The following is a 20,251-nucleotide window of genomic DNA, read 5'->3' as shown; positions in this document are numbered from 1 at the left end:
CTTTCAAAATAAAATGTTCCTTAAAAAAAATGAAAGCAGGAAAAATACATTTTGCTAAACTACTGAAAATTTCCAGGTACCATTTCTTTGCAGCATCATTTAGTAACATGTGTTGATGCATGCTAGTATTTCCCAAAAATATTCATGGAAAATCAGTGTAACCAGTTTCAATAAAAATAAACAAGCACTGGCAAAGCCAATAGGTCTGAAATTGGTGGTCAGCTTTTTAGTTTTGTTAATGTGTGAATTGTTTTGGCATGGTTTGTTAAAAATCTTATTGGTGTGGGAGATGCTGAGCCCTCATCGCTATAACAAACATTGGCAAAAGCAAAAATTGTTTTTGGTCTCAAAAGCACACACTGCCGCAGTAGTTACTGGCACTGAACAAAACGACTTTGTGTGCCGATATGCTCCTAGAGAAAGAGCAGAATGCTATCACTCACAGTGAAGCCAGCCAATACAGAGAGAGAGAGAGAGAGAGAGAGAGAGAGAGAATTTTAATAAACGCAAAAGGTCATGGTCAATGCAAGACCAAATTTAGGGCCCAATTATTAAAGAAAGTCTAAAAAATGCACCAATGGTATGTGCCCTTGCATTAAGTGCAGCTAGCTATACGGCTTTCGAGAATTCCCAAGAATTTACAGAAGTAGGACAAGAAATAGTACTCCTAGAAAATATTTGTGAACTGCATTTTAGCATGAGCAAATATGCATGTGTAGATTTGCTCATGTGAAAATCTGAGTGTTTGCAAGTTCACTTTCCCTCCAACCACTTTTTTCCCAATTCTGGAAGAAGGTTTACGTCTGCCATTGTCAGGAGTAAATTTCCAACATTTCTCAGTATGGGAAAAGATTGGAGAAGAATAGTTGAAAACCCTTAAAACATGCAAGTTAGTAGGTTTGCACAGACTCAAAAGGGCATTCGAACCCTGGAACTATTGCCTACCACTACCTTCAGCCCCAGTATGTAGATCTGCGGAAACGTGGCAACATAAGGGGATTGCAAGTATTCAAACACTGCTATGTTATGAGCCATGGCATAATCAGAGAGGCTTACATAACGAGAATGCTGCCAGAATTTGTCGCCACACTACATGGCACCAAAGGGACAAGTGGATTTTGTTACAGGATAAGTAGATTTATAAAGCAACCTGCCCCATGGACAAGTAGATATTTTATTAAATTCCACACCCCTGGGGTATAGAAGAGGATCGCGGACTGCGCTGCTTCAGGTCCAGCCCCGGATCCCAGGAGCCCGTCTGGTGAAGAGGTCAGACCAACCTGCAGAGAACTAGTAGGGGCCTCTTCCACACTTGTGGGGCCCAAAGGCACACCAGAGGGGTTGGGTCACCCAAGTACGAGGTGCACGGCCTAATAAAACTCAAGTTGGACAGGGCTCGCTCTAGCTCCAGGAAGCGGATCCTGGAACAGGCTCCACTGCGGAACGAAGCACAGAGTGACAATGCTACTGTGCCTGGTCTGATGACTTTGACCAATGCAGGGAAGTCGAAGACAGATTTGACTTACGCTTTTGAGATTTACGACAACAGAGATGTGGAATTCCTATGGCCCGACCCCCGGGACATATTGTTTGGAGTCAAGGGCAGCAAGTTTTCATGTGTATTTTGCCCTTGGGACAAGTAGGCCCAACCCCCTAGAGCACAAACCCTTTGGCTGCCAGTTTACAGTACCACATTATGGATCCGGGAAAGGCATTGCCTGCAGTTAAGGTAATATTTGTGTCCATGTGTTAATGCTGTTCAAACTTGTATTCATGGTTCACTAATGCAAAGCCTTTACTATTAAGGTGAGAGCGCTCTAAGTAATGTTGTAAACTCAGACTGCACTACTGACAGTTGTTCCAGAACAAAAATGTGTACATGCGTTTTCAATGTTTAGCAATATGTAGAAGGCTCCCAGAACGCTCTCTGAGTTGATGCAAATATTTGAAATATTTATGATGCTTTGCTTTCAAAATAAAATGTTCACAAAAAAAATGCAAAAACATTTCGCTAAACTACTTTAAAAAATGTAGGTGCCATATCTTTGCAGCATCATTTAGTAAAATGTGTTGGTGTATGCTAGTATTTCCCCAAAATATTCATAATGGAAAATCAACCAGTTTTAATGAGATTATGGGAAAGATAAAAATAAGCAAGGATTGGTAAAATCAGTGGGTCTGAAATTGTTGGTCAGCCTTTTTGTTTTGTCAACGAGTCACTTGTTTTGGCATGATTTTAGTAAAACCTTATCGTGTGGGAGCTGCTGGGCCCTCACCATTATAACAAACGTTGGCAAAAGCAAAAATTGTTTTGGTCTCAAAAAGCACACACTGCCACAGTAGTTCCTAGCACTGAACTAAACGACTGTGTTGATACGCTCCTTGTGAAAGAACAGAATGCTGTCACTCACAGTGAAGTTAGCCCATAGACACAGAGAGAGAGAATTTTAATAAAAACAAAAGTCCATAATTAACGCCAGACATAAGTAGAGGCCCAATTATTAATTAAAGTCTCAAAAGTGCATCCATGTGCTTGCATTAAGTGCAGATATATGGCTTTCATGAATTCACAAGACTTTCCAGAAGTAGGCCAAAAAAATAGTACTCCTAGAAAATATTTGTGAACTGCATTTTAGCATGAGCAAATCTGCAGGTGTAGATTTGCTCATGTGAAAATCTGAATATTTGCAAGTTCATTTTGTCTCCAACCACTTTTTCCCCCCAACCCTGGAAGAAGCTTTATGTCTGCCATTGTCATGAGTAAATTTCCAATCTTTCTCAGTATAGGAAAAGATTAGAGAAGAGTTGATGAAAACCATTAAAACATGCAAGTTAGTAGGTTTGCACAGACTCGAAAGGGCATTCCAACCATAGAACTGTTGCTTACCACTACCTTCAGCCCAGTTTGCAGATCTGCGAAAACGTGGCAACATAAGGGAATTACTAATATTCAAATCCATCTGTGGAAGGAGCCCTGGCATAATCAGAGAAACTATTTCAGAGCTCTTACATAATGATATTGCTGCCATAATTTGTCACCACATTACATGGCACAAAAAGGACAAGTGGATTTTGTTACAGGACAAGTACATTTATGAAGCTACCTGCCCCATGGACAAGTAGATATATTATTAAATTCCACACCCCTGTACTGTTATCAAATATCATGGTTTTGGTTTTAACTTGATTGGCTATTAATTTGCTATTCAAATTATAGTTGTGCAATTAATATTTTTGTAGACCTGGCGAACTTTGATCCAGGACAAAGTCGTCCGCATACTCCAGAATCTGTATTTTATGTGTGCTGATTCTCGATGGAAATGCTCCTGCAAACAGAAAGCAGACACAGGAAAGCCACAACTCTGCCTAATCAGGAGGCTCAACAAACTAAACATGCAGATCAGAAAGGAAAGGGGGAGCTTAGCCCCCAACAGGACCGCACCCCTGAGCCTGGACCAACCCAAGGTGAAAATGGCGCCAGATCACATACCATGGAAGACATGCAAATATATGGTGGTTCTAAACTGATCTGTAGTATATGTGGGGAGGACCTAGAACTGAGGACAGTACATCATGTGGTGACATCAAATACTCAAAGGGGGGCAGGATGGGGCACACAAGATCAGGACACAAGCTTACCCAGTAATATCTCTGAGAGTATTACGTCCTCTGCTGCTTATACAGGGCCAAAGGCAAGCATACTGTGGATTCCTGAACACAGATCTAGAGGATACCACAATATTCTAAATCCCTCTAACATATTAAAACTGATAAAGGGCTTGCCGGATCTGGCCAAACTCGAATCCCAAAACATCTTCTCCATTACGTTCTTGGCACCCCGCAGAAAGCAAGTATCTGTAACTGCGCAGGACATGATCAACTGCCCGCAGATCCAAGCCAAAGTCATGGCCTGTAAAGGATTGGAGCATACAATTAGTGCATTTTCAGGAGGGGTGCTACCCTCATTTGCCCCAGCCTTCAAACCAACTATCAAGAGACACCGAAAGTCATATGTCACCCCTCATGAGGCTATACAAGGGTTGGAATGAACAGGTACCCTCAGTTTTGAAAGGTGCAGCAGGAGGGTCCCTAGCTACCAGAATTTTGGAGCAAAAGATTCAAGCAGCAGATTTGCAACAGGGGAACGCTTTGACTCTAGACGAGTCTCCAAAAAGGGTGATTCGGACAACTGGAGCTGGCTACCACTTGTTATAACGAGGGGCGGTGGGGGGGCAGCTTGGAGATTGAAGCCAGAATCCTTCGAGACATTGCACAAAAAAATATGATAAGTTTCACATCTGTGCCTGGAACCTGGGTGGTCTTGCCACAAGAATTGAAGATGCGATAATGGTGGAATACCTCAAGAAGTTTGACATAATTGCAGTACAGAAGAGCTGGGACACACACAATACGTGCAATATGTAAATGTCAAATCTGCATTACTGTTTTAATGGTCCTATTAGACACTTAAGCCTACGTGGCACATAGGTGCAGTTTATTCTTTGTTGCACAAATGACGTTAATGCACTGGTAAGTTTTAATAAGCGCCAAGCTTGCACTAAGCCTTATGTGGGAGCTACTGTTCAGTTCCATAATGTTTACACTGCCTATGCTTCTTTGCACAGTAACTTGTGATTTCGTTGCACGTTCCACAGGTTGTACAATTTTGTAATGTACTCTTAGTGATTTGCCCTTTTTGAACAACTAGCGTCAATGTACTGTTTGCCCTTTGCAGTTACCTGCATATCTTTGCTTACTTCACAGACTGCATGATCCTGGTTAGTTTAGGATCATATATAATGTACTGTTAAGCCTCGATAATACCTCTTTTGCACCGTAGCATCATGTTTGCATTAAGCATCAGAAACAAATGTGGTCATGTATTGATTTGATTTGGAATTTGTTTAGCGCTCGAATACCTGGAGGAGTCTTGGTGCTGGTGCAGACTGGTGTGGTGCTGCATGGAAAGATAGTTGCTACTAATTAACGGCGTTTGAACCGCCAAGTTTTGACATGCTTCCGAAAACTCAGCAAGTCGGAACAATTCTTAATAGGCAGGGGTAGGGCATTCCAGAGCATAGCTGCCTTCAGTAAAAAAAACTCCTACATCCACACGCAGTCAGCTTTGCTCTAGGGGTGGAAAGTAACATTGCATCAGAAGATCTGAGCTTTCTGCCTGGGGAGTACCAGGCCAACTTCACGAAAATAGCTTGGTCCAAAGTTATGCAATGCTTTAAATATTTTGCATAATGTCTTAAACTCTAGATGTTTTGCTAGGGGTAGCCAGTGCAGATTGACCAGTGTTTGGACTGCTGACTTAGGTTTGGTATTCTGGCAAGAAGTCAGGCTTCCGAGTTTTGTAGTTTTTGTAATTACTTCTTTGGGATACCGATACAGAGAGCATTTCCTTAGTCCAGCTTGGTCGGAATAAGGGAGGTAACAACTGTTTTTTGGAGTTCATGTGGGATGAAAGGACCGATTTTCTTTATTAGTTTTAGTGTATAAAATACAGAAAAAATTGTGTTTTTACTTGGTGGTCAAAGTGGAGCTTATCATCAAATAGAACTCCCAGGTTCCTTCCTTACTGAACAGGTGCCGGTAAGAGTCCCATGTTCTGGGGCCACCAGGTTGGCGACCAAACAGACCGGTTGTTCCCAAACAGCAGCACCTCTGTTTTGCCAGAATTTTATTTTAGCCTATTTGTTTTTGTGCCAGTGATCGGTTTGAGCCATACGGGAGCTGAATCTATGGCCCACTTCTTCCTGATCTTTGGAGATTGACTCCACAGTTTGGCTCACATCGGTGTTAGACACAATTGAGAAGCCTAAGGACCATCAGTTCGACTTGGGGGGTGGGGGGGGGGTGAATTTAAGGGGGATGTACAAATTGAAAAAGGGTGGGGCTTAGTCAAGAGCCCAAGGCAACATGATTTCTTCTATTTGTTAAAAAGCCTAAGAGTAAAGTCAAGGTAAGGCCTCTTATTCCCAGCTCCCTTGATTGGTTAATCAAGATAGCATGGTCCATCTGATCTTTTGAGTAGCGGCAAGCAAGGCAGTTTCTGTGCTATGAGCCTTTCTGAAACCGTACTGGGAGGGGTCCAGCAGATTACTGCTGTCAATACACGACATCAATTTGTTATTTAATGCTTTTTCACGTAGTCTGGCTGGGTAAGGAAGTCTGGAGAAGGTCCTATAGCTACTCGGTTCCTGGGAGTCCAGGCTGCTTTTTTCCCAATATGGGTAGGATGGATGCCACCTTTCCTTCAGTGGGAATATGTCCTGTGCTTAGCACTTTATTGAGGATTTGTGCAAGTTGTTTTTCAAAAATCCTTGGAGCTAAATGTATGATTTTAGCGGCAAGGGTCTAATGGAGATCCTGATTTGCATGCCGTTATGAATTTCAAAACCTGCTCTCTGTCAAGGGGAGAGAACCTGTCAAGAATTGTAGGAAAGTCGTTCCAGAGAGGTATGGAATCTTTCTTGTGGTTTAGTACAAAGGAATCAAAGACCTCAGAGACTTTACTTTGAAAGAAGTTGGCAAGCTTTCATTTGCTGTGCTATCCATTTAAAAAAAAAAAAACATTTTTGATAATTTAGTTATCGTATTAAAAAGTTCCTTGGCTGAGTTTTCAGCATGAAGAATTTTTTCAGTGAAGTATTTTGTTTTCTCCCTATGTATCAAAGTTTTATATTCGGCGATGACTTTTTTGTAAGTCACTCTATCTAGAAGATCATATTCGGATCTCCAGATTCGCTCTAGCCTCCTACATGTTTGTTTCTGTGACCATAGGCTCTCGGAGAACTAGGGTTCAGACAGGGTGCTGCGCCGATGTTTCTGCACTTTTTCAGGTGCTAAAAAGTCCATGGCCTTTTTTACCCAAGTAGTGCATCTCTGAGCAGCTATCACCACATTGTCATCAGTTACACTTATTGAAGGAAGTGTATCGAACAGGGTTCTTTCAAGCTTGTGTGTATATTTTGCTCCAGGACCTAGAATGTAGGGTCCCTGAGGGTGAAGCTCTGGCTACTTTTTGTGAATAGGGTGGGCTGATAGAAAAAACAGGGTACTTGAGCGGTCATTCTGTCCCAAAACGTTTATACTGCTTTTGCCTTTAGCAAAATTACCTGTAGATCTCGGCACTCTCCTTGTTAGTTCAGGATCATATATAATGTACTGTTAAGCCTTGATAATGCCTCTATTGCACAGTAGCATCAAGTTTGCATTAATCATCAGGAACAAATGTCATGCATTTAACCTTAGCAGGTGATACGAGCTGCTGGTCTGTCAAAATATTTACATTGGTTTTAATAGCTTGCCCGGCTACCTGTGGATCTTTGCACACTCGACAGGTCACACGATCCTTGTTAGTTCAGGATCATGTATTGAGTTATGAGTTCCATTGTGTTCTCTTAGTGATTTCTCAGTCCTCATACACAAAAAAGGGGAAAGCCAATGGTTTTAAACTAATACGAATACCCATATTTTTATCCCTTTGGATGTATGATTTTTAGATTTGGCTCAGTACGACTGTGATTGGGACATCGGTGCTTAGATTGGCTGAAGTACAGATTGATTGATTTTATATGTACGGTATTGGTGATCGTGTTGCATATTTGATCATGTTTATGGTTTCTACTAACTAATAAACTAAACTTTTTGTATTGAATATCTTGCCACGTAACAGATTTCTCTTCCGATGTATACCTCTTTATCTACCAAAAGCCTTTTACAAACAGGTAGAGGCCTCATGGAAAAAATGTATATGGGGGTATTAGAAGCCCAGTGCCAGTATACAATTGTTCCAGAAGCCATGGGTGGAGGGAGGGTTCTCACTACCAGACTTAACGAGTATATTATTTACCTGCATTTATGGCTTGACTTTGTTTATGGGTGTGAACCATGGGTGTCTGTTTCTCAAATACCTTCCCTAGGGGGATATTGTGCCAAACAGTGGAATTATGGACACAGTATACTTCAGGAGGACTTGGTTTAAGAATCTGCGGGTCTTCCATTCCATATGGGCCTACCTGGAAATGTGATCTCTGGGCAACACTCTTTACAATACATGCTCTTATTAGGTTACTACGCTAACTTTCCTCGGCAAGTACATGTGCTTGATTGAATGTTGATAGACATCCCATTGGAGATTTTTTCTCACAACTTTTCTCTTCCCCATTATAGCTTTTTTCGCTAACTTCAGCGTCGGAAGATTTTTATTGCTCCAAGAATGCCTTCTTGGAATACCAAAAATCGCAAAAAAGAAAGGGAATCCGGCCAACTTATTTTGATAACCTGCTGTTTATTCAAGCAGGAAAAAGAACCAATATTAGTATATTTTCTTTCTGGCTCAATTGCTTTGTTACTATTCAAAAACATACAATCATAATTTCATTATTTGGATGCAAGCTTGTACAAAAATGATACCTAGTACATTAAGCATTAAGTAACATAAGTGAAGAAATAATCATAGGTTACAAAAGTGAAAAAGACAAGCAAACAGTGCAAATACAGTCACATTAATAAATAAACATGTTACAACAGTCTTTGGTTTAGCTGAGAAATAACCTCACAGTACTCTCATAACAAAGCTATTCCTTTTTAGGTCTCACCTGAGACAGCGCTTTAGCGCTGCTCTCGCGAGAGCTATTGTAAAAGGGGGATCTGGAAGTGCAAACAGTGCTTTTCAGGCCTCCAAATACAGTGCATGTGCGCCGGGCGCGCGCACCATTTGGCAGCCTGAAAAGCACTGCGTGATCATTTTCACGGCCGCTTTGATGTCCTCAGTGAGCCGCACGGCCACTAAGGACATCAAAGCGGCCGCGAAGGTGCACCCCATCTGCCACCCCCTTCCTGCTTGTTTGAATTGATTAACCCGATTTCGCGTGCTTCTTTAAAACTGACTTCTTGTTTGTTTTATACCTCGCTATCTCCATCCCCGCCGTGGCGCACTCCTAGCTTTTTATGGACATTATGATATACTTTGAAGTGCTTGAGCCACTTTACGACAGTTTAAAAAAAACTTTTTGATAAGCGTGTAGAGCGCTTGTTTACAATAGCTTTCAGTGCCGCTTGTTCATTTAAGCTGTGCCTTATTTCATATGTAGTTGCCTGAAGGTGAAAGACAGAAAACGTTTTAGAATATTGCTTTTAAACACACCTTTTACATCGTTCCATGCTCATTCACCCCGCTCGCATTGCGCACAGCATCACAGTTCCCATGCGTTTTTTAATGCACTTCGACCACTACTTAAGGTAAACACAAAAAGGTGCTACGACAAGGGGGCGGCGCTTTGTTTTTAATTACGTTGAGCCATACTGTACAACGGCCCGCGCTGATGTGCAAGTGCTACATTCTAAAAACGGCAACGCCGATAAGATCCCGCATAGATGAAACTTATTGGCTTTGCAAATGCTTGTTTAGCACTTATAGCCTGCAAACGAAACAACACCCAACCACATGCATGAAAATACTGGACAACAACGACCACTGCAAGATCCTACACCGTCACCTCCCCTGCCTCCCGGATGTTGCTTTCGGTTTCATTCTCTGCTAGGTTCCATGTCAGCGAACAAAACACCCTTAAACGCGACAGCAACGGGCACCCTGACCCACTGAGCAATGTTAGTAGTGCCAAGTGACCCCAACTCTCCTGCTGTGTCTAGCGACCTCAACTCTCCTGCTGTGTAACTAAGCAAGAATCTGAGGCTCGCTTGTATCCGCGACAGAACAGACAGTTACTTAAGGGGGCTCACCTAGTTTATTTTCCTTTAGAAGCACTTTTCATGAGCACTGTTTTACCTCGCACTCTTACTGCTCATGTCGCCTCCCATGGACCTATGTGAGAAAAAGCGAAAGTAAGTGGCACTGCGTCAGTTGAACAAAGTGCTGCACCCCCTGGTAATAATTAGGTGCGTGCTGGACCTCCCTGTTATCCTGCTGAAAGGAATACGCAGTGAAAAAAAGTGCAAAATCATTTATTGAACATTAATAAACAAGTTATTAATGGGGCGTTCCGTCTCTGTCTACTGTGACGCTCCATTTCTCTCTCCGCTTTTAATCGCTAGAGCCTGATATTCTTGAATCAAGCCACATAAACATTGAATGCCGACTGAGACACGGAACTGCACAAACCCCAGAACACCACAACATTTGGGAATATAACACATCCGTGGGTGTTCCTTCTTCCTTCCCTGACCCCCATCTTGTGACAGTTGCCCCCCCTCCCCCCTTCTCTCGGTCTCATTCTCTCAGAGAAGCACAGCATTGAAAGGTCTCTGTCACAGCTCTGGTTGCCCGAATCCCTGTTCTGCTCTGTTACAATGAAGCTTTTGATCTTGTGACACATTCGGTGGTGCGATGCAGCCTCGTCTGGTGCTGCCTGTAGCTATGTTATTGCTTGTGTGGTCTTGATTCCAGTGGGACTACAATGGCAGTTTACTCCTTTGTTTTGCAGTTGCATTTCTACAGCGCTACTTCCTCTTGACAATTCTGATGCACTAAAAAGCTTAGAGTTTCTACCACCGGACAAAGCTATTCTGTAAAACTGTTTGGATGGCAAATGAGTTTGGTATCGGAACAGGTGTGCATCTGCGTTTCAAACACATCAGCACCGGCAGCCAAGAAGCCGGACTGAACTCCTTGCAGCTTGCGCTTGAGAGACATCTGTTTAAAACAAGCATTTACAATGCAACGGGCTCGCATTATTGAAAGTTTGAGATATTGGCGCTGCATTATTATTTGCAACGTCAATAGCTCAAACTTTCAATAATGCCAGCCTTACTGCATTGCAAATGCTTCTTTAATTTGTAGTCCTGCATTGCCCACACTGAATACATTCCAGTGAAACGTACCTTCGGAATAACGGCTTGCTTTTTAAATAGCGCTTCATACTGAGCCTGCCATTTTTAAGGTCTGTAAAAACGAGGAGGCAATTTTACCAGGCAATTTTACCAATTTAAATGTATCCATTTCTGTCATTTCGAACAACTAGAGGCAGAGTTGGTCTTGGTCTTGCTGGGATTCGAGCTAGTGACATATGGATAAGTGTTCCATTGTCATATGTCATAAGCCCGGCCTGGCTAACGCCGTGACCTTTGCTCCCGGCAGCAGGGCTGGATGTACAGAGAGAGGGGAGGAGAGAATATTCCGTTCTGTCACAATGCAAATGCATGACCTATTGCTGCATCAAATGTAAAGAAATAGAAAATGTCTTTGCTTTTGATGCAATCGCGGCACCCGCGTGGGTGCCGAGATTGCAACAAGAGTAAAGTAATAGGAAAGAAATGTCAGGACGGACGCATTTAGCATGCAACTTGCCCCTCTGCTTAAAAAAAACAAAGCATTTGCAATGCAATAGGTCTCACATTTGCGAGAGTTTAACCTATTGGCATTGTAAATGACAATGCCTTTTTATTTATGTTTTAAAAACCAACACATAAATAAAAGGCATTGCCATTTACAATGCCAATAGCTCAAACTCTAACAACTGCGAGACCGATTGCATTGCAAATGCTTGTTCTTATAAGAGATGTACTGGCCATGGGGATAGAGCTTTAAGTCAACGGGGATAACAGCCTTAACAACTGTCTCTTTTTGTGACTTTTGGGCATTACTTCAATAAATTCCCTCATGGATTTCTTGTAGGAAAGTGCCAACGCGTTTCAAATCCCTGTATTAATTAAGGGATTTTCATCAGGGCAGTGACAAAGAGTAATCTGGAAATAACAAAGAAATTGGGTATCAGTGTTTTGAGAAACCTTCTCTTATTATTGTAGCCCTAATTACTGCTGGGAGTAATGAATTGTACCTGCACTATGTGCTGTTTTCTGCGTGTTCGTTTTTATTTTCAACAATAAGGCAGCTATTTAAATTTTTAATCCTATGAATGTGAAGGAGAAGTATTTGTAAATTATCACTTGGCACATAGATATTAACTGGTAAAATCTATACTAATAATCTGCTTACTCCATTCAGACTTGAGCCATATTTACTACCAGAGTCCAGCATTAAGTTTTAAAAACGATCCACGGTGTGGTTTCACATCTGAAAACAGAAGTTACAATGAAGGTTTTGCATTTTTGGTTTTTGTCTCTACAAAATGCAGTTTGTGTGCTTGTGAAAAGAACATTGTTGCTTTGACTTACTTTGATGAATGGAAACAATCTTGGCAGGGGGCCGGAAATTTTTTCTCACTCAGGAATTTAATGCTGAGACTTTGTTGTCTAGTTTATTTAAAACGTAAAAGTGACCATGTTCACGATTTCACATCCAGAACATAAAGTTGTGTGTATTTTAGAAAGGGAAACATTGTAGCTTTTAAACTTACTTATTCACGATTGGAGCGATGATTCTTGCGTGCGTTTGGGCTGCGGGCCAATTTCTTTGGATTTTCTTAAAGGAGTTAACACTTGCCCGTGCTCTGTGGTTTGAAAACAAATATAACTTTATTGACTTACAGGGCTCGGGCGTGCTGCTCTCAACTAACGATCGCTTCTGTTTGGGATGTGTTGCGCTCGGTGCGTTGATGATTTTAAGACTTTCACTGGGTTACTTGAGGCTATGGTGCCTTTGGCCTTGCAACTTACTTTGCGGTTGACTCGATCATGGAGGACGCGACTCTCGTGGCTGTGTTCGTTACCATTCAGTCAATGCTTCCGGTCTTCATGATAAATTTAAAGGAAACGATGCATGGCTTCCTTGCAGGAAATGTTGCCTAAGGATTCTGGTTGTTGTAGTTTTGCGCTAGTGTTGCAAGGATTCTTATAACATGAATGGTTTATCATGCAAATGTTCTAGACAGTTCTGTCATTTCATTTAGTCCTTTCTGGACACTATTGAATATGCCTCTTTTTGAATTAATTGTGTTTCAATGTTTCCTCCTCGGGGTGATGGTTTAAGTGTGGCTAGCACTGTCCAGGCAAAGTTTTTCTCCCCATAAAGTGAGAAACCATTGGGGCTGTCAATACTTGTTTTTTAATCCTTGAACAGTGTTGCACAATCCTTTGGTTAATTGTTGATTTGTTTTTCCTATATAGATTTTGAGGCATGGACACCGAATGGCATACATTGTGTTTTTTTGTCCGACAATTCGAAAATTCTTTATGTATCCACTTTGTTCTATCATGAATAAATTCAGAGTCTTCAATGGTGCGATCACAGGCCGAGCACTTGCCACATTTATGATGGCCTTCTATAGGTTGCATATTCCATTGGGCTATTAAATCTTTCTTTTGTTTTTTGGGTGTCAGATCAGCTCTTATGATTTGTTGTCCAATACTTCTGCCTTTTTTCATTGCGAATAAAGGACGCTCCAATTGACATTCGAGTTGAGAAAGGAGATGCCAGTTTCTTAATATTATCTGGCGAAAATGGTGAGTATGTGGGCCAAAAGTGGTCACACAGACTAGTTTCTCAAGCGGTTTCTTAGTTGTTTTCGTGAGTAGTTCTTCCCTTGGCATCTACCAGGCCCTTTTTTGGCATGCTTCAAAACTTTTTTGGGGTAACCTCGTTCCTGGAGTTGATCAAAGAGTACTGCTGCGTGAATCATGAAGTCCTCCTTTCTTGCGCAATTTCTTCTGATGCGTAACAGCTGTCCAGACGGAAGGTTATCGCGTAGGCCCCTCGGGTGGGAGCTTTAGTAGTGTAGGATTGTATTCCTATCTGTCGGCTTACGATACAGGGTGGTCACTAACTTTTTCTCATGAGGTATTACTTCCACATGAAGGAACATTAAGTTGGTTTTGCTTTTGTTGATGCTGAATTTTATATCTGGATGTCTTGCACTGAGCCAATCATAAAATGATTAGAGTTCTGTGCCATTCCAGATGCACCAAACATCGTCTATATATATATATATATATATATATATATGTAACATTGTTGGATATGGCCCACAAATGGATTATGTATGCACTTGTCCTCATAGCAAGCCATAAAAAAGTACCACCATTTCCAGAGCGAAGGGACATCCCATCGCGGTCCCTTTTGTTAGGTCTCGTCTGAGCTAGCGCATGCGCTAGCTCAAGTGAGACCTTTAGTAAGCGGGTTTTTAAAGTGCCACCAGAGAGACTTTTGCTGGTCTCAAGCTTGCGTGCATGTGCGCGTGAACGTGCACAGGCCAGCTGGCTTTTGTAATGGCTCATTAAGCCTCACAATGCTCCTCCACCCACTCTGTCTCTCTGCTCTCACTACCCCTTCCTTCCCCCCCCCCACAGGTCCAGGCATCCAAGGAGGGGCCCTGGTGTCGCGCCTCCTCCCTTAAACAGTTGACGAAAGCCGGTTTATTATTGGTCTTCCAGGCGCCGTGAATACATCTCTCGCGGTCCAAGGTTGGTGTGAACCATTATTTTAAACTTATTTTTCTTTAATTTGTCAAGTAAGATAACAGTTCCGGTCATCACAAAGTCTTTTTCTTCTAATCTTGCTATTTTGACAGTTTGCTTTCAATCACCCCCTCGCAGGTTTAGGATTTCTTCCTCTGCCCACCCTTGGCTCAAGGTCTACTGGCTCAGTGGACGAAGGCATCACCAGTAGGCATTGGTTTTAGAAGGCATGGTCACAGATGTGAACCCCGGAGAGTCCACTCTGTCTTTCATACTGCTGAGGTCGATAAAAATAGCACCACTGGGCAGGGTAACAATACCCAACACATAACCCATGGGCATGGCTTGGTACTCCCTCAAAGTGAGGTCACGCTCTCCTGCTTCAAACAGTGACTGTCAGCTGGTGCATCACGCCCCCTCCCCGCCCCTCAACCCAAACAACATGTCAGGCCCCACAAAACGGATTCATGGCCCTCCCCCTTTAAAACGAAAACGTCTGCAAAACAAACTGTGTTTGACATCAAAAGAACCAACGCCACGAGTCGTACGTAGACTGACAAACACTGCAGGGGGTCTTCGCTTTGCAGGAAAAACGCCGAAAAGTTCTACACCAGCCCTTTAAATTCAGTTGCAGAGGAACCGCAACACCAGCAGACAACAATATTTTTTGTAGCATTTGCTCAGTTCTACTTTACAATAATTGTTAGACTCCTTTAACTTAACTATAACATTTTATTTATAGCGCCAAAATATCACTTTTAAACCTCTAAAATATGCACAGCTTCGTTGCCCTTGTGCCTAGCTGTGCCTCGTACAGATACTGACTATATATTTATCTCCCGACAGCTCTTTTGCGGACCGGTGAAACATATTGATGGCATCCGTACCAAGTGTGCAGATCCCTAAAAAGCGGTGTTATGTTTTGAAAAAAACGCTGCCCCTTTTCATGTGCTGCGAATCATCGACAATCTCCTGCTTACAACTCCTCCTCGAAGGAAGTGAACCGTATCTTCACAGACGGATGTCTCTGGGTAGAGCTCGACTGCTCCGCTTCCAACTCTACTGAAGGTAAAGCGTTCCTTCTCACTTCGATCTTTTAGTTAACTTACTCTATTGCTTTATAGCGTCAACTTCACCCAGCAAGGTTTCAGAGCGCTGCACATACAATCCTAAACTTTCTCCTGCTCAAACCGCTTATAGGTCCCAAAGATTGCACTGATATGTTATGCTTCCTTTCTTGCTTGAGGCTGAAGCTGCCCCTCCATCTCCTCCTGATCATCAGTACAAGCACCGGTGCTCTCACATCTGGACAGTGGTAGAGCACAACGCTGGTCACGTGACCTTCCTAAACTTGCAAGGTCACTTGACACAGCCGCGTGGGGTCATCACAGGAGCAAAGGCATCACACCTCATCTCCCCATTCTAAAAGAATGTCAGCACCATCCCCTTTAGCTAGAATTACCATTAACATGGCTTGGATCCTACACGAAACAAGTATTTGCATAGCCAATTGGTTTCGCCTTTGGGTCCTTATAAGTGTTTAGCCATGCAACACTTGATGTTGTTGCACCAAGGATATTGTACTGGATAACTAAACACTTATAAGGTCCCAAAGGCGAGACCTATTGGCTATGCCAATGCTTGTCTGCATATACAAAGTATCGTCAAATTTAAAGTAGTTTTTCTTTAGCGCTATTTCTGCTAGCTTCAGAATGAACTCTGTTGGCACTCTGTGTGGTCGATTCCTTGTTTTAAGATAATGTTCCATTGTTTGTAATGCTTCCTCTTGCGGCATCTGGGTATACAATGAGACAACATCTAGTGTGACTAACCATTTATATACTGGATCAAAAGGCTGGTGTTCAATTTTTGTTATAAAGTCCATTGTGTCTCTTATATATGAGGGTACTTGTTTAATAAATAGTTTTAGGAAGACATCCACATACTTTGCTATGGGTTCCCATCACTGAGTTGCACCCAGAGACGATTGGTCTCCCTGGTGGTTGTTCAAGGCACTTATGTATTTTTCATACAACATAAAACGGGTATCCTTGGGTGGCTTTTGTTAGGATATTTGAATTCCTTGGGGCCTAAAATACCCTGTTCCAGTCCTGCTTTTTGTATAAACAAAGTTTCGCCCTCTATTTGACGTGTGGGGTCTTCCTTCAATTGCCTGTACCATTCCTTGTTCAAAATTTGACTTCTAGCTTCCGTCACATACTTTTCTTTTGGCCAGATGACTAAGGCTCCGCCCTTATCTGCGGGCTTTATGATATGGACTTGTCCTTTTGTAATTTAGCTATTGCTTTCTGTTGATGCGGAGTGATATTTCGTTTGATGTATTGTTTTTTGTTTTCAAGCTGGATAATTGAGGACAACACTGCCTGGTCAAAGGCGATAACTTGTTTGGGAATTCTTTGTGTTGGAGGGACAAAAATTGATTTTTTAGTAAGTCCTGAAGGTTCCATATTACCCTTGTTTTCTTTGCCGTGGAAGAACACCTTGAGTCTTATCTTACAACAAAATTCAAGAGCTTCTATCTTCAAACTGGTAAAGTCAGTGTAGTGGTTGAGTACAAATTTGCCTTACTGAAGGTAGCGTTAAAATCCCAGGAAATGCAGCTTGTTTCCAGTCACATGCACAAAGAACCGCACTCGTCTCTAAAGTCTCGCTGATTTGAACATGTTTATTCAAATGAGGCACTCGTCTCTTAATCCTTGCTGACTTGAACATGTCTATGTAAATGAGGCACTTGTTTTTTCTATGCCGTGCAACATGCCTACGTAAATGATGTACTCGTCTCTAAAGCCTTGCCGATTTGATTAGGTTTATGTAAATTACGCACTAGTAGAAAAAACTGTGGACTCCACCTATGAAATCATAAATGTCTCTTGTGGGCAGGCCGTTGTCAAAAGGTGGCCGTGTTCTTACCAGGCCAAATTTGAAAATTACCAATTGAAAGTACAAAGCAGAGCTCAATACTAATGGTACAATACTTAGCGTTTCTCCTGGAAGCAATGTGGCAGCCATTCAAGACACTGCCTGCTCGTTGTGTAGCCACTGATGCGCAGACCAACGTCTACATTGTTTTATGGTGGACACTATCCTCCTCCACTGACCTGAACACTTTTTATAAATGTCCATAAACACTGCCCCCAATAATTGTACTACGATAGTGACTAGGTGCAACCAGTTTCGGAAATCGGAATCATTTGCACTTTACTGGCGAATGACGCAAGGTGAAGCACTCACTGACATGCCAGTAATATTTGAGCTGGAGGTGAAAAGGTAGCCGAAGTAGGGTGTGCCGCTTTCATTCTCGATGGGTAAGTCTAATTGGTTACGGCAGCATTAGTACCGTGGCAATGCAGAGGAGGTTTTTTTTTTTTTTTCGAGGCGGCCTTCAACATTTAACAGGTGCAACTTCGCGGCTGAGATTTGAGTCTAGTGCGTGAGCATTCGAAACATTATTGTTTGGCGAGGATGCTCAAAAAGTACTTGTTAGGTAACTGTTAGCTGCTTCTCAATAAACTGCACTCTATTGGATCCACACAAACAGCTGACCCACTGCTGGGGAGCGGGACATGACCACAAGTCCCAGGTTCCTTTGCAGTACGCCACTAATGCCCATACCACTGGCCTGGAGGCGCTTTCAAAAGCTCCTGAGGGCTCCCGCAGCGCGAGACATCTGTGAATTTACCACCACCACAGCTAGGGAGCGGGACAGTACCACAGACCCAGGTGCCTTTGCGGCACGCGACCGCCACAACGCCCGTACCACGCGCCTGGAGGCACTTTCAAAAGCTCCTAAGGGCTCCTGGCGCAGGCATGCCCGGGCCTAGGGCGAGCCCGTCTGCGCCCGTCAGAGACTGGGCTGGGCCACCCCTTTTGACTTTGACAGCAGATTCACCAGGGGGTATTAACTCTATCGGACAGTTCACAAAAGGTGAGTGCTATTATCAATAAAATTGTGTTTGCCACCATTAGAAGCTTTAGGGAGTATTTTCCTTTCTGTGCCCACTATTCGTCCAGCCTGTTATAGGCCTAAAAAACATTCTAATTCCTGGGCAGACATCTTAATACGAACTACTGGGAAGCAATATTTTGGGCAAAATCCTTTTCTTAATAATTTCGAGCTACTGCCACCGCCATCAGTAGTCACGGGTAAACGCACATGCACATTGAGAAATCCTGCCGCCCTGCAATCTGCACCTCCCTCACAACCAACTTAAATTGATAAAATGCTACAAAGGGCAATTGGAGCTGTTGCTACGGAAATTGAGCGGACGGGAAGGCGTCTTTCACTAACGCCGGATATAGCCCCATGTTCCACCACTCATGATTCCGACAGTCCCTCCACGTCCTTAATCCTAACTCTGGATCCACCATCAAAAAATCCAAGGACACGTGCAAAGGCCTGTGCAACACACACTGCTGAAAAAAAGGGAAACACAAACTCATTACAAACTTGGGTCCTAAGCGGAAAAAACAAACGGTGAAGAAAGCAATGAACAGTGACAAGGGGGTAACCGGGTCAAGGGATTTACCGCAGGTGAACCTTGAGCAGCCACCCTGGGTGACCAGCCTGGTGGTGGACCTCCAAGCACAATTTAGGTCCATTGTAAAGGACGAACTCAATATTTTAATGGACCGGGTTGACAAATTAACAACATTGGTTGACCATTGGGTGGGTAAGGCAGAGTCAATTCTTAAAGGGGTTGAGTCAACAAAAAAATTAGTTTTAAAATCAGCCACTTTTTCTACTAAGCCAGTATCCCCAGTACTTAATACCTTGACTATCTCTACTAGGCCTAATTTAAACAAAAGGAGGCGGTAGACCCATGCTCGAGAATCCCACTGCCTCAGAGATCAGACTCAAGTACCCATCACCAGGGGCCTTCCCAAGGGCCAGTAACAGAAATCACATCTAAGCCACCACTAGTGAGACCGCGAGTTCCAGATATCCAGCAACAAGGTTCAACTTATAGGGATAGCGCAAGGACAGTACCCCGTGAAGAACCCCCAGAAATAGGGACTGCCCTGCCATGTATTAATCTCCCCCCCGGCCTCAACTCCTTATGTTATTGTGTTAACAGGAGTACCAGAGTTGAATAGGGGGTGTAGGGAATCCCATTCTGAGCTTAATAATAATCCACATTTGTAAAGCACGAGCAATCACCCGTAAGGGTCTATAGGCGCTGGGGGCCGTTGGGAAGATTAAGAAAGCTATTGCCCAGAGTCACATGGTGCTGGGCTAATCTGCCTCTGGCGATCGAACCGTGATCCCCAGATTCCGGAGTCAGTCGCCCTGGGGGCGGCGCCACACCTCTTCCTCAAAAACAAATGTATTTTTTGGTTGGTCAACCACAGGCAATTTTCCCACAAAGACGCAAATGAAATCATATTCACGCGCCTGGTAGGCTGGGTGGGATTGAGATCAAAAGATGTCCCCGGGGATTGTATAGTGATACATTTTAGAGAGATACACAGGTTGTGCAAACCCTTTTAGATTGTGGCAACCAGAGGGAAAATTGGGGTATAGCTTCACGCCCCTTGGGATATTTCCCCCCAGGGACTATGCCCCATAACACGGTAACGATTGGGGGATGAGGAATCAGAATAAGCCATCTCTTAGAATGAATTAGGACCTCCCTAGACCTCTTTTATAAAACCTCCCCGTTTCAAATAGATACAGCTCACTAGAATCAATTGACTGACTAATGCGTACCGGGCCCCTATATCTAAGCCCCAGTCGTCAATTGGAGACTAGAGTGGGACCACTGCAGCAGGATGAGTTTGTACAGCAGGGAGGCCGTAGGAAGCAGAAAGGAGATCAGGAGGTGGGTATTGTGGGAAGAGCGAGAGATGTAAATAGTAAAAATCAGGAGCGGGCCCCTACTGGCTATGAATTGCCCCATCTATCCAGACA

The 20,251-nt window shown here is 43.0% G+C and overlaps 1 protein-coding gene across 3 annotated transcripts in view; it reads right to left on the bottom strand.

Annotated features, from left to right (window-relative positions):
• Positions 1–20,251, bottom strand: part of LOC146809782 (uncharacterized) — a 36,423-nt gene that overhangs the window by 9,797 nt on the left and 6,375 nt on the right. Inside the window, exon 2 of one of the 3 annotated variants that reach the window (XM_085616625.1) lies at positions 9,754–9,835. The exons of the other annotated variants lie outside the window; for them this stretch is intronic. The gene's annotated coding sequence lies outside the window, so the exon portion shown is untranslated. The remainder of the gene's footprint in view (positions 1–9,753; positions 9,836–20,251) is intronic. 3 annotated transcript variants of the gene reach the window in all.

This window comes from Triturus cristatus, chromosome 7, assembly GCF_964204655.1.
Source record: "Triturus cristatus chromosome 7, aTriCri1.1, whole genome shotgun sequence".
In the NCBI taxonomy this organism is placed as follows: domain Eukaryota; kingdom Metazoa; phylum Chordata; class Amphibia; order Caudata; family Salamandridae; genus Triturus; species Triturus cristatus.
Note: the sequence above shows the minus strand (reverse complement) of the source record. Positions and strands in the feature narration are given on the sequence as shown.